The sequence below is a fragment of the Nelumbo nucifera genome, chromosome 1 (assembly GCF_055504915.1).
Source record: "Nelumbo nucifera cultivar China Antique chromosome 1, China Antique-T2T, whole genome shotgun sequence".
NCBI classification, from domain to species: domain Eukaryota; kingdom Viridiplantae; phylum Streptophyta; class Magnoliopsida; order Proteales; family Nelumbonaceae; genus Nelumbo; species Nelumbo nucifera.
Window position 1 is genome coordinate 98,778,636 of NC_142649.1, and position 13,319 is coordinate 98,791,954.

Below are 13,319 nucleotides of genomic sequence, written 5' to 3' on the forward strand. Positions count from 1 at the left end.
TTTCTATGCTACATAAAGTGAATACTTGCTTTGGTTATCATAAAAGTTAAATCACATATTTAGTAGCATCATATTGTATTCGGGTTTTCATTTTTACTCTTTCATCTTGTACTTGTATGAATGAAAAATCGAGTCTGGATCTCCTGTCCACGAGAACTCTGTCCATATTTATCGTAGCCACACATGGAAAATATCTCATCCTCTTCACAGGGGGTAGTGTATTGTGGGTAGGCGTAGACAGAGTTCTTATGAATAGGAGATATGGAGTCTGGAAAATCATACTTCTTCCCTTTTTTTATACAATAGAAACCATATAAAGTGGATAACTTCCTTAGTTCCCGTGCAAATTATAAAGTTAAATCATATATTTATTAGCATCATGTTTCTTTTTTTTTTTTTTCGAAGCCTATTGAGGCAAACCTTTCATTGATTATTCATAATATCTTTGTGGATATAATCAGTGGCAAAAAAAATGGACAGATTGAATTGGAACAACAGGAACATTTGTTTCTATATGATTGTATCTGATTGAGTTGCATATGTTCTGTCATGGTGTCGTCATCATCTCTAGACAAGAAACTGTCTAAAATTAAAATGGGAATGTTTTTAGAAAGGAACTTGAATTCAAGAACAAACAACAAATTGGTGGGCTTCCATAAAGACAATCAGTAATAGATTGACAATATGTGCCTCAAACAGCCCATTTGCATAAGAGTTCATTGAATTAGAACTATATTGTATGTTTCCTCCTATTGACTCCACTTATTCATAATTAACTCCCACTATTAATAGTTGTTAGATCCATTTAAATTTTATAATTTAAATAACATCATTCTCACATTAAAAGTATATGTTGTTGACAAGGTTTGTACCAAGTTTAAAATGTTCTCATCACTATATTGCTATTCTAACCTATTAAGGCTCCGTTCACTTTTCAGTAAGTTATTTACCTTGGTAAATGCAGTTACTTGGATAAATTTTTCCTAGGAAACACTTATCCGAGTAAGTGCATTTACCCATGTTCTTTTATTTCTCATGTAATTAATATTTATATGTTTGAATGTGTTACTGGTCCCATGAATGACATTTCACATGTATGTAAAAGTGATCCACAAGTGTGTTTATCAAACAGTCTTCTAATCTCTGCAACTTTTGAAAAGATCTTTGAAAAATATTGCAACCAAATGATCTTTGGTTTTTAAAGATCTATCTATGAAAAGATCCATGGATCAACAAATATATTGATGTACCAACCATCACCCATAAGCCATCGAGCTCCCTTGTGGATGGATATCTTCCCTACAACACAAAAAAGATTCACCACCGTTTAAATATTTTGAGTGCAATACTTGCGCCCATAATTCAGTATCTGCCCTTAAGAATCTCAACCGAGTTTCATTACCACGGCTTTATTTTTTAGTTCCACATTTCTCACTCCAAGATCCCTTCCTCACCAATTATAAAGATGAATAGACTGTTTATCATCCATATCACCCCCACCAAAAATCTCATTCCAAGTTCATGATGTCTAAGCAACATTTTTTGGAAAATAAATGTGTAGTAGACATAAAGTAAGAGGGGATTGCTTTTCAAAAGAATGGTTCTACCTATGTAGGAGAGGTACTTACCCTTCTAGCCCATGAGCTTGGACTTCACTTTTTGAACCATCATCTTGCCTCCCTCCTTCCCATTTCTGTTGTTAAACAAATAACATCCAACATACTTGTCATTTCAATTCATAGGTTAGAGAAGAAAGTAACAACTTTCTCTTTCTCTTGTGGATATTCTTACTAAACCAAATGGAAGACTTGTCAAAGTGAGAACTTGGATGATATGCTCTTCACTGTTTGTACATTGGAATCCACACTCTCCCCAAAAATCAAAATACCATCTACAAACATGAGATGAAATAATTTGCAACCTGCCAAACCCATTTTAATGCCATGGAGTGAGAGTGTTGAACATGTAAAAACATCCAAGAAAGGACATTCATGCCTAAAATGAACAAGTACGGAGAAAGAGGGTAGCCTTAGTAAATCCCTCTTTGGGTATGAAGAGGCCTTGAAGGAAATCCATTAATTAGGACAAACAACATCCCGCCAACTTGCAGAAAAGGTCCAAGAAGCCCTATAACTTTAGTACGTGAAGGATGAAATTCCATTCAATCTTATCATAGGCCTTCGACAACTCCAATTTTCAGATGAATCCACCATAACTGTCTTTCTTGGTTTATTTTTAGAGAATGTACCATCTCAGTTGATATGACTCTACTGTCAATGATTTATTGGCCAGGTACGAAGGCATTGTGAAGAGGAAAATCACATTAATTTGTTGTATCACATTTGGATTCTGTCACAAGTGTTGAATGAAATTGACCAAATATGCTCCAAGAGTACTCCAACATTTTTTGATAAAAAATTGCGTGAATCCCATATGGTTTAGACAATTTTAAGGCACCAATATCGAACAAAGCTGATTTCACTTCTTCAACGCAAGGGATTGTAGTGAGCATGGTATTGTCATCAGCTGAAACATCCACGGGTGCAAACTCACTTCCAAGGTCCTGTAATGATGAGTTAGTAGAGGACAATAAACAATTAAAATACTCAAATGGAATTTTCAATCTCCATTTAACTCTTTAAGCAATCAATTGAATTCTTCCTCCGTATATTCAAAGCAAATCTGTGAAGGAAGTTGGTATTCCAATCACCACTTTCAAGCCAATTGCATCTTGCTCATTGCTTCCAATAAAGCTCTTCAAGTTCCAAGCAGCTTTCTAGTTCCCCAAGTAGATGCCTCTCTTTCGCAATGTTGCTATTTATTTGAATACCTTATTGTAAAGATTCAATTTGTTCCAAAATTTCTTTGCTCCAATTTCTAAACTTTCCTTGTTTTTGTCTTTCCCAGTTTGAAATGTGAACCTTACATTTGTTGCATTTATCTGTTAAATAGTGTATGCCTTTGGCTCCAATCAATTTGATGTACATAAACATTTATAATGAATAAAGTTCATTATCGTTTCATGTTCATATTGGTATGTTTTCTATGAATTACCCCTTAAATTGGGCACTTAAGATACTCATGTTAGTTTAGAATGTTCTTAGCCATTGGATAGGCTTAGGGAGTTTTATCCTGACAAGGTTGACACTGGTGTATTGCCAAATAATTTGAGCAACTTATCTTATCTGTTATGGTTAGACCTTAAGCACAGCCAGTGGGTATTTACAAGAAGCACTAAATCCGGACCAATTTTAGTTACGCCCTGGACCTTGGAGATAGATGGGCAAAACTCGAAAATTGCACTTTACCCCAAACTTGATTATCATACTACACTAGGTATTAGATTGAGCTATCTTTGATATGCCAACCAGTGAGATCCACCAAGGGTCAAATACCTGGGTATGTTGGGGTAGTTTGAGAATTCACTTGAGTGGGTGATCATAGTAATAGGATTGGCCCATTTGTCAGACAAAGTGGATATCATGGCTTACATTCTCTTTGATAGAAACCTAAACTGCCAATAGTAGATTTCAACTGTATTTGAATTTTGATTTACAAAATATATATTATTATATTATGTCATTTTATGAAAAAGGTTTGCAAAAGGTTTTAATCCTGGGATCCATCTAAATAGAGAGTGTGACAGTACATCTCACAATTAAGGGAGAGGTCCTTCCCTATGGGTATTATTTTAATGATTATGGATCGAGAAGTAAGTGTAAAAGACCATTATAAAGTTGATTACTTAATATGATTTATCTCATATAAGCTCATTATCCTTGTGTCTTTATAGGGTGGTCGAATCCAAATATCATTTAGGTGTAAATATTGGGCCCAAACTGAGGCCAAGCTGATTGAGTTAGGGGTTTACTACCTTGAGTAGTGATTTCAGCCTAATCTCTTTCAGAGGTAGAGCCAAACCTTTATGGACTTGTGTGAGACCTTTGTGGGGTTCCATGCCATACAATATTTAGGCCCAAAGTGGCCATGCAACACTTAGGGACATAAGCCACTAGAGATAATGTGATTAGTTAAGTTGTCATGTGATTTGAGTTGAAATTGGGCATGGATCTAGGTATAGAGCACCTATCCTCTTAAGAGGATAATGATTATCAATTAAAGATAGAGTTATGATCCAAATTTGATTTGGATCAACTCCTAATTCTCTCAACTCTCTTGTTCTCTCCTCTTGTCCCTTGCCTCCTAAATACCCTAGCACGACCTATCCATTGCAAGAACTGATTTTTATTAATTTCTCCACTTTTTTCTTGCAAGAAAAATGTTAGGGAAATCAGGATCACAAATCCCATTCGATCCAAGTAAGTTGGATAGTAGTTTTGTTAAAATAGTGTTGTTGAATTAGCTTCTTATACACACTACACCATCTTCAGTTGGAGGTCAGTTTTAGGACTGATATTGGGTGTGAACTACCACTCTAAGATCTGTGATCTATGGACTCTGTATTAGGTAGAGTCAATTTGGATTTCTACCCAGCCATCAAGCATGGTTTGGTCATTCATAATCCGATTTCTAACCCTTTCAATATTATCAATAAAGAAACCCCGTTCAAACATCCAAGTGGCCTCGAATATGTAAGTTTTATGTCCCCTTCTGACTTTTGAAGTTGATAAAATGATTGGCCCATGGTCAATACCTACCACTAGGAGGTGATGAACCCAAGTGGAGGTAAAGAATTCTTTCTAGCCTTGAGTACAAATAGCTCGGTTAAGACACTTTCTCACTAGCTCTCTTGTGCTCCTTTTGTTGGACCATGTAAGTCTGCTACCTTAAAAACCAAGATTAAGAAGGTAAATAGATGTCATGGATTTAGAAAGCCCAAAACACTAAGAAATCATAAGAGCATGGCCGCCTTCCTTTTCATTGTCTCGTACTAGGTCATTTAGATCGCCAATGATAATCCTTTCATAAGTTAGGCGACTACAAATAGAGTGATTTTTTCCCATAATTCTTGTCTATATTGAGAGTGAGGGTGTTTGTATAAGAAGACAATGGACCAACAAAAAGATACTAGTTTGTTATAAATAGTGAGAACATAATAATGCCAAGTTTTGAAATTAACTACCACTTGGATAGATTTTTCCCAACCAAGCCATAGACCATGCACCACTACAACTAATACTTTCAACTATCTCAAAATCGAAATCAGGAAATCTTCTAAGAATTTTTTCTTTTTTTTTTTGGATTTTTCCAGGCTACATCTAGTCTCAACAATGAAAGTCACTTGTAGTTTATTTTCTCGGAAGAGTCTTTGCATATGTCAAATTGTTGAGTATAGGATTAGGGCGGCGTCAATTGTGAGTGTAAGGTTCACATTTGATGTCCTTTGTATAGCGTACCTTGTGGCAAGACATAAGTTTCTTCTTCAGTTCGTCATCCACTTTAGCTTCAATTCTTTCTTCGATATTAGTCTTCAAGGAATAGGAGTCTATGCCGTGGCCTATCTGACTACAAAAGGCATAGAAGTGTGGCAATCATTCATAGTAGTCAATGATCTCACCGCTAAGAAAGGTTTAGGGACTTTCTTAACCATAGCTTTGTATGCATCCATCTCTACTTTAATCCTAGGGAATTCATTCCATCTTTCTACCTCTTTCGGTTGCTCACCTCGCTTGCTATTGACATACCCACTACCACTGTAAGGTATTCAACTAGTAGCCCATACAACCACACCTGATGTAGGCGCATGTGGCCTGGCCCAATAGCGAGCCTGCACGCGTTTGACAGCGGCGTTCAGAGCGGACCCAATCAGGGTGCACACGGAACAGAGCTCGGCGGGCATTCCGGGACCAATGGCGCAGAGTCACCTAGCGACCTCGGATGACTGCACCCCTCACGTACGGATTGCATCCGGACCGTTTGAGCTCACCTACCTCCAGGTGGCCTCAGGTATAAATAGGAGAGAACCCCCTCAAGGTAAAGGACTAGAACTTAAGAACTTGAACTTGAGAACTCTTGGTCTCCTTTGTGGCCTCGTCTGAGTGTTCACACCTCAGACCTCGTGCACCTTGCACCCCCTCGTACTAACTTGACCGTCGAAGTTTCCGCCTCAGGTACCAACCCAAGGCCTTCGACGTTCTCCTTCATTCACTCCTTGCAAGATAGGCCTACCAACCCTTGGCCACTTTAGGCCTCAGACTACTCGACCACACCTCGGCTTAGGAGCAAATTGACAGTATTTCCCTCAGCCCATTTCGGCCAACAACAACACCCATAATTGGACTTTTCTTAAATGGTGCCTCTCTAGAGTCTTATTTGCTGAGCATTTTTCCATCACTATTACATCATCATTGAAGTTCCAAGGACCTTTATGAAAGATGTTATCCCATTTCAATCTAGATTCAAACTTGACCAAGTAAGAGTCAAACGAAAGTTTGAGATTATGGAGTCATTTCTTAATTTCCAGGCCTTGACCAAGAAGTCCTTCAAGCCCGCCACTCATACATCCCTTTCTGTTAAGACCTTGATCACAAGTGATTCCTCCAATCTTGAGGACCTTGTAATTCCTCTTTTTTGGCTGCAATCCTCCTTTCTTCCTCGTGTAGTATTCCTGTAAAAAAATCTACAATGAATCCATGATTAAATTTCTTTGATGTTTAGGATCCTCCATGATTGATCAAGAAGAGAATTAAGGATAAAGGAACAATACCCACCCAAGTGAGAGGGAGATGAACCCATATGTCATTTACTAGCATCATGTTGTATAAGATTTTTTCATTTGTATATATTATATATTAAATTGAATGTGTCAAGTTGGCAATTTCTTGCTTTTTAGTTTATTCTTAAAGGCAAATATCTTTATTTCTAGTTTTTTTTGAATTTTTTAATTTTAAAATTGAACAAAATAACTTAAGTGACCAATCACCTTTAAGACTTTTAATACTCCTCATTAATTCACCATTCTCTCTCTCTCTCTCTCTTCTTTCCCATTAACTCTTGTAATAATCTCTCATCATTAATTATGCCATTTACTCTCTCCTTCAATAACTCATGCTACTAGTTCTCTCTCATCTCCATCTATATGTATATATTAAAATGGAATTATATGATGTGGCCTCCATTTTTTCTCCTATTTTTGATTTTTGATTTTTATAATTCTAAGTAATTCCACGCAATGGAGACTCCTATGTTTAGGGAGTGAATTTTTCAATCAGTTCAAAATAGAGATTAATGGAAACTTATTGAGTCATTTTAATGAGGGCATTAAATGACCTTTTTTTTTTAGAATTCCTTTGATGTACCTGTGGGTGTGTTTTTCGGGTTTTGTGTGATAGGTGGGTGTTATCTTTTAAAAATGTCCATATTGTTTATTAGAGGGTGGTAATTCACTATTTTATACAAAAAATTCATAGGCTTGGAATTTAAGCCTAACCTATTTAGGCCTAGGCTATAGCCCTTATTACAATTGCGAAGCCTAGGCTAGGCCAATGTAAGATTGGGTATGAGCTTATGTTTTTTGGCCTAGAACCTTAGTTAAGCTCATGCTTGGGCCATAGCCTTATCACATGTGGTAAGCCCAGCTTGGGGCTGACTTGGCTCTGCCCTTGATCACCACTACTTAGCTTCCATCCATTTTAATTCTAATTGATACAAGTTTATTAATAAAATAAAATAATATTAGTAAGAAATTATTAGTTCTAAAATTAACTTTATAATATAATATCCATTAAAATTGGATTTAAAATAATGATAAAATCAATAAATATAATAACAATAAACTAAAAATTATAAAATTTTAAATTTTAAAATTAAAAAAATAAAAATAGCAACATTAAAAGTTCTAATATAAACTAATAAAACTTAGTAAGAAATTAATAAAACTAAACACTACTATAAATTTATCAATAAAATTAATAATGTAAGAAAATTTTTAGTTTTAAATTTAAAAAAATAATTTTAACACTAATTTATCCAACAAAACATAATTAAAAAATAATGTTTGGATTGGACTTGATTTCACCTAACCCAATTGGGATTGTTTTAAGATTCATTTTGTCACAATTAAATTTAACAAAGCCCATGCATCACACAGGTTATATATTAGATATTTTTATATTAAACTTTAATTATTAGTAAAGATTAATTATATTGAAATAGAGATATTCAATGATATATTATTATGATAAATAATTTGCTTCCATTTAAAATTATAATATTCCATTTGAAAATAATAAAAATTAGGGTAAAATACAAAAACCTCCCTTATAGTTTCTGATAATCATAAAAACCTCCCTTGTGGTTTCACTTTAACAAAAACCTCCCCTGGACTTTTAAAAAAGATTGATAGAAACCTCCCTTCCGTCATTGACCCAGACAGAAAACGTTTAACAGATCCATATTTTTTCCAAATGTCTATTTTACCCTTTTGTAAAATGGGTATTGAAATAACTAACTAATAACAATTTCTAGTGAAGAATAGTTGTCGGATGTTAACTTCTTGGGCATTCCTTCGTCAAATGTTAACTCAATGCTAAATGCCTTTGAGGGTGGAAGTTTCCAAATAATAGTTAAAAGGGAAGAAGACTCACTAACGATAACTACAAAAACCCCGAAAAGTGATGATATCCTTGGCAATAGTTCTTGAAGCCATATATATCTTTCTGCTCTAATTCAACAAAAATGGTTGCTTCCTTTTCAAGAATTGAATGACAGAGTCACAAAACAAAGTATTTCACAAAAAAAAGACCTAGAGAGCAGGGAAAATGGATCCGACGATTAATTGAAATCTCGAAAGCAAGAGTTTGGGCTGGGATCCCATAGTTAAATTTATCACGATTCTCAATAGGAACGAAATCTTTGTATTTATCACTAATCACTATGTCTAGAACTAGGTCACTGAGAAATTGAGACGACAACAATTCATTGAAGAGTTGTGCTTTAGTCCCATCAACCTTGAGAGACAATGGAGATTATGCTCATATGAACATATAAATGCTTTAAAAGATAATGGGGATTTTGTGTGTAGTGGGTTTTATTGTTCAAGGTCTAAAAATTGGTCATTTTGGTTCTGAAAATTGGATTGTGTGGTCAAATGCTTTCCACAAGCTCTCACAATTTAGAAACCGCCATTAATCTCTCCCTCTGTTTTTTTCTTTTTTAAGCTGAAGGTTATACCCTCTGTTTTGCTATTCCATCATGGGGGTTAGAATTTCAAGAACAGGAGGAGAAATTCATCTCTGCGTGCCCATGGAAAAGGAATCCCAGTTCGAGTTAGACCAAGAGAAGGCCCGAAGGCACTGAAAAAAACTCAATGAGCAACTCCAAACCCTCTCTCTCATAAAGAAATAACTCCTCCAAAGAAAATGGTCTCTTCTTCTATTTCGTTCCGGTCCTTTTTATCTGTTCTATTCGTTTTCTTTACATTTTGCAAATAACACATTTCTACTTTTGTGAGACCCTATTCTTGCATTTGGAGGATTGCCATGCTGCAATGTAGGTGTTTCCGTAGTAATGGTTCTTCACCGACAACTGTTATTGGTCGGCTTAATCCCTTCTTCACCGGTTAGTTATTTCAGTGCCTATTTTATAAAAGGGTAAAATGGTATTTTGTAAAAAAATATGGATCAATTAAACATTTTTTGTCTGAGTCAATAACGAAATGGAGGTTTTTGTCAAATTTTTTAAAAGTTTAGCGGAGGTTTTTATTAAAGTGAAACTATAGGGGAGGCTTTTGTATTTTACCCTAAAAATTAATTAACCATAATAACAATAATTTAGTAAGTTACTTAAATAAAATGAAAATAATTATCAATTATTGTTATTAATAAAAATTTAATTAATAAAAGGAATAAGATAAATTAAAAACTAATATCAATTTAAAATTAATATAAAACTAATAAAAAACTATTTAATAATTATTAGTTCTACAATTAATTTTTACTAATTTAAAGCCAACTTAAGTTCCACTAAAAAGTAAAAACTTAATATAGTTAATCAAATTTAATAAGGAATTTAAATTTAGTAAAAACTTAATATACTTCACTAAATTTAATTTTTAGTAATTCCAAAAATTAATAAAAATTATTAAAACTAATTTAAATTCCATTTAAAAATAAGGAAAATTATAAAACCTCCTTGGGTTTTATAAGAATCCTATGAAACTCCTCAGCATTTTGACTTTAAAAGAAACCTCCCCTATTGTTTTGAAAAAAGGTGCAAATACCACATTCATTTCGTTAGCATTCCAAATTAAAAAATGTTGATATGATAATGGTATTTTGGTAACTTCATTGTCTTTGTTACCGAAAAGCCTAGGGAAAGGAGGTATTTGTAGTTTTTTTTTTTTCGAAACTATAGGGGAGGTCTTTGTTAGGATCAAAACGCAAAGGTGGTTTGTAGAATTGTTATAAGAGGATGGTTTTTTTTTATAATTCTACCTAAAAATAATTCAAAAATAATAATAAACCAAAAAAATAATATATTATTGTAGAATTGTTATAAGAGGATGGTTTTTTTTTTATAATTCTACCTAAAAATAATTCAAAAATAATAATAAACCAAAAAAATAACATTAAAATACAAAAAAAAAATTATGTAGAAAATAAGAAATTGACCACTCTCACTAAAGCGCAACTTAGATTGTGATTGAATAACTTAGACATAACCCAAAAATAATACTTGAATTCAACTTAGATGGGCACCACTTAAATCCCATGTATTGCATTGGTCATAATTAGTATGAATGAAAAAGCATACTTGTTCCCTTTTTTTGATACAAAGAGAAATAAAAACAAAGAAAGTGATATTCAACCAAAAGAGTCGAATTTTCATGTTTTATAATTGAGACCTGCCTGACACAAGATTAATGCAGTACTCCTTGTGGTTGTTGAATTACAATCATGTGTTCTTTGCCACTTAGTGGCAATCCATTTGGCTAAAAGGAAGTTTTAATCATGTGATTTCTTTTTTTTTTTTTTGCACCTTTTTATCCTACTAGCTCGTGCTTGGTGGCCTTGTCGGACTCAGGGCAGGCACACCACTCCAATTTGTTATCTTGACCAGGGATGCCAATGGATCATCTCAAGTGGTAAACTTGCATGGACCTGACCCTATAGGGTCAGGGTCAGCTTGGTTCGGGAGAGACAGACCCGTGCCAAACCCAATATTGCAGTGTTGAAACATTTGTAATTATAGGTATACGTGTGTGAGGGTTCGGGTGGATTTGGTATCCTATTTCATTTAGTTGGGTCAGGTCAGATTCAGGATAGGGCGATAGGGGAGATGGGGTGTGAGGATCATGGTTTTTAAAATTGATCCGGAGATTAAATCAGTCAGGGGTCCGGTTATTGGGTCGAACGGTCTAACCGTTCGAACCGAATGCTTAGGCCGTTCTAACAAAAAAATAAAAATGGTTAAAATCATTCAAACGGTTAACCACTTGATTCAACGGTTCACTGATCAAAATTAACGATTTTAAGGGAAATTCAGTTTTTGGGAAAAACGAAACCGACCATCTGACAAATTCTTGATTTTTCCAGTCCGACCATCCGATGAGGTCCGATTTTGAAAACCATGGTGAGGACTCCTTGGATTTGACCTTCCATGCCATGGCTAGTTTCTGGTTGGAATTAATGTTTCTTTGTCATTTGGTTTTTGTGAGTTAGTCTCATTGGTGGGAGGACTCCTTTGGTCAAATAAATAGTGGGATGGAATTTTGTTAAATGGGGAGATGGGGTAGGGCCTTAACATGTAGGGATGCCAATGGATCCAGTGGGATACAAATTTGTTTCAACCTGAATCCGACCCGGCCCGACTGTGTGGAGAGGATACCGAACCCACCCAGCACCACTCACACATAGTACACTTACACTCAATTGACAATATATAAACTAATATTTTAAAGCTACAATATAAATGGGGCGCGGGTTCGGGTGGATTCACTCCAACCCGAGGAACTTGGAAATAATTACCAGAGCTATTTAATTACTCCTATGATTTTTTATTACCTCATTACCTGGGAGTATAACTGGGGATGATTGTTCACTCCCCCTACCATAGAGGAAATTGAAGAAGTGGGCATGGGTTTAGGGAGTTTGAAAGCTTCAGGCTTATGGAATTCTGCCTTATTCAGTCCAGCAAAAAGTTCAGTTTTCAGTTTATTTTGGAATTGTTTCACAATAAATGAATATCGGAAGAAATAAATAATAGCCATAATTTGTTGATTTCAAAAAAAAAAAAAGCAAAATTCTATCAAAGCAGTTGGTGAATAGATTAAAAATCATGTAATTGGCACTTGTTCTTTTTATTATGCCAAATAGACAAATGTTGGACATAGACACTATGAGAACCAAGAAAATGGGTGTAGGAATGATGGCCATTATGCCAATTTGTCAAAGAGCTCTGAAAAAAAGTAAATTGAGATCTTATCATTTCAATAATGAAGTGGCTTGAATTCTCTCAAGATTATGAGATATGATCTTTGAATTTCTATCCTCTATGTATTATTTTTTTATTCTTATTGATGGCTCATCTAAGGAAAAATCTGTTTTGAATAAAGGCTTCAGACAAGGAATCCAGCATCCCCTTTTTGTTTGGTAAGGTTGAGGCAATCAAAAAATACAAGGTGTCAAGATTTTTAGCAACAACCTTTATAATTACTCTACTTTTTATTGATGATATATTTGTTTCAGCAAATGCTAATCTATATGAAGCTTTTTCTTTGATGAAAATCTTACTTCAACTTCAGTCCATGTTTGGATGTTTGGGCAAGTAATAAATTTACATCTACATCTATATCCATCTATATTACTATTAAAAGTGTGAGTCGGGGTGTGAAATTTTTGAAATTTGTTCTTCTTTAATTGTAAGGATAAAAATGTAATTTAAACAATTATGTTTATACTTATTTAAATCCCGTTCTCTCATTGAATTCTATATAAGTAACCATATTAAATAAGTGTGACAAAGAATAATTGTTTTTATTGATGGTAGAAATAAAATTCAAATTTAGAATGAACTCTAAAATATAATTGTTTTCCTATTTGGTGCCAAGTAACAATTCAACCTTTTGGGGTTAGATGTATCAACCCTTGATGTCACAATTACATAATAATAAAAATAAAAGAAATGAAAGCACACAAAAGGAAAAAAATACCAATTTGACATATCTCTATATTCATTATATTAAACAAAAATAAGTGTGGCAAATCAGAATTATTTTTATAAACATAGAAATATAAAATAAAATTTAGAAAATTTGGGGACATTATTTTCTATCATCATCATAAAAAAAAATTAAGAATATCCCCCTACCCACACCTCACTACAGCTGCACATCGAGAATATCTCCCTTATTTGCAGTT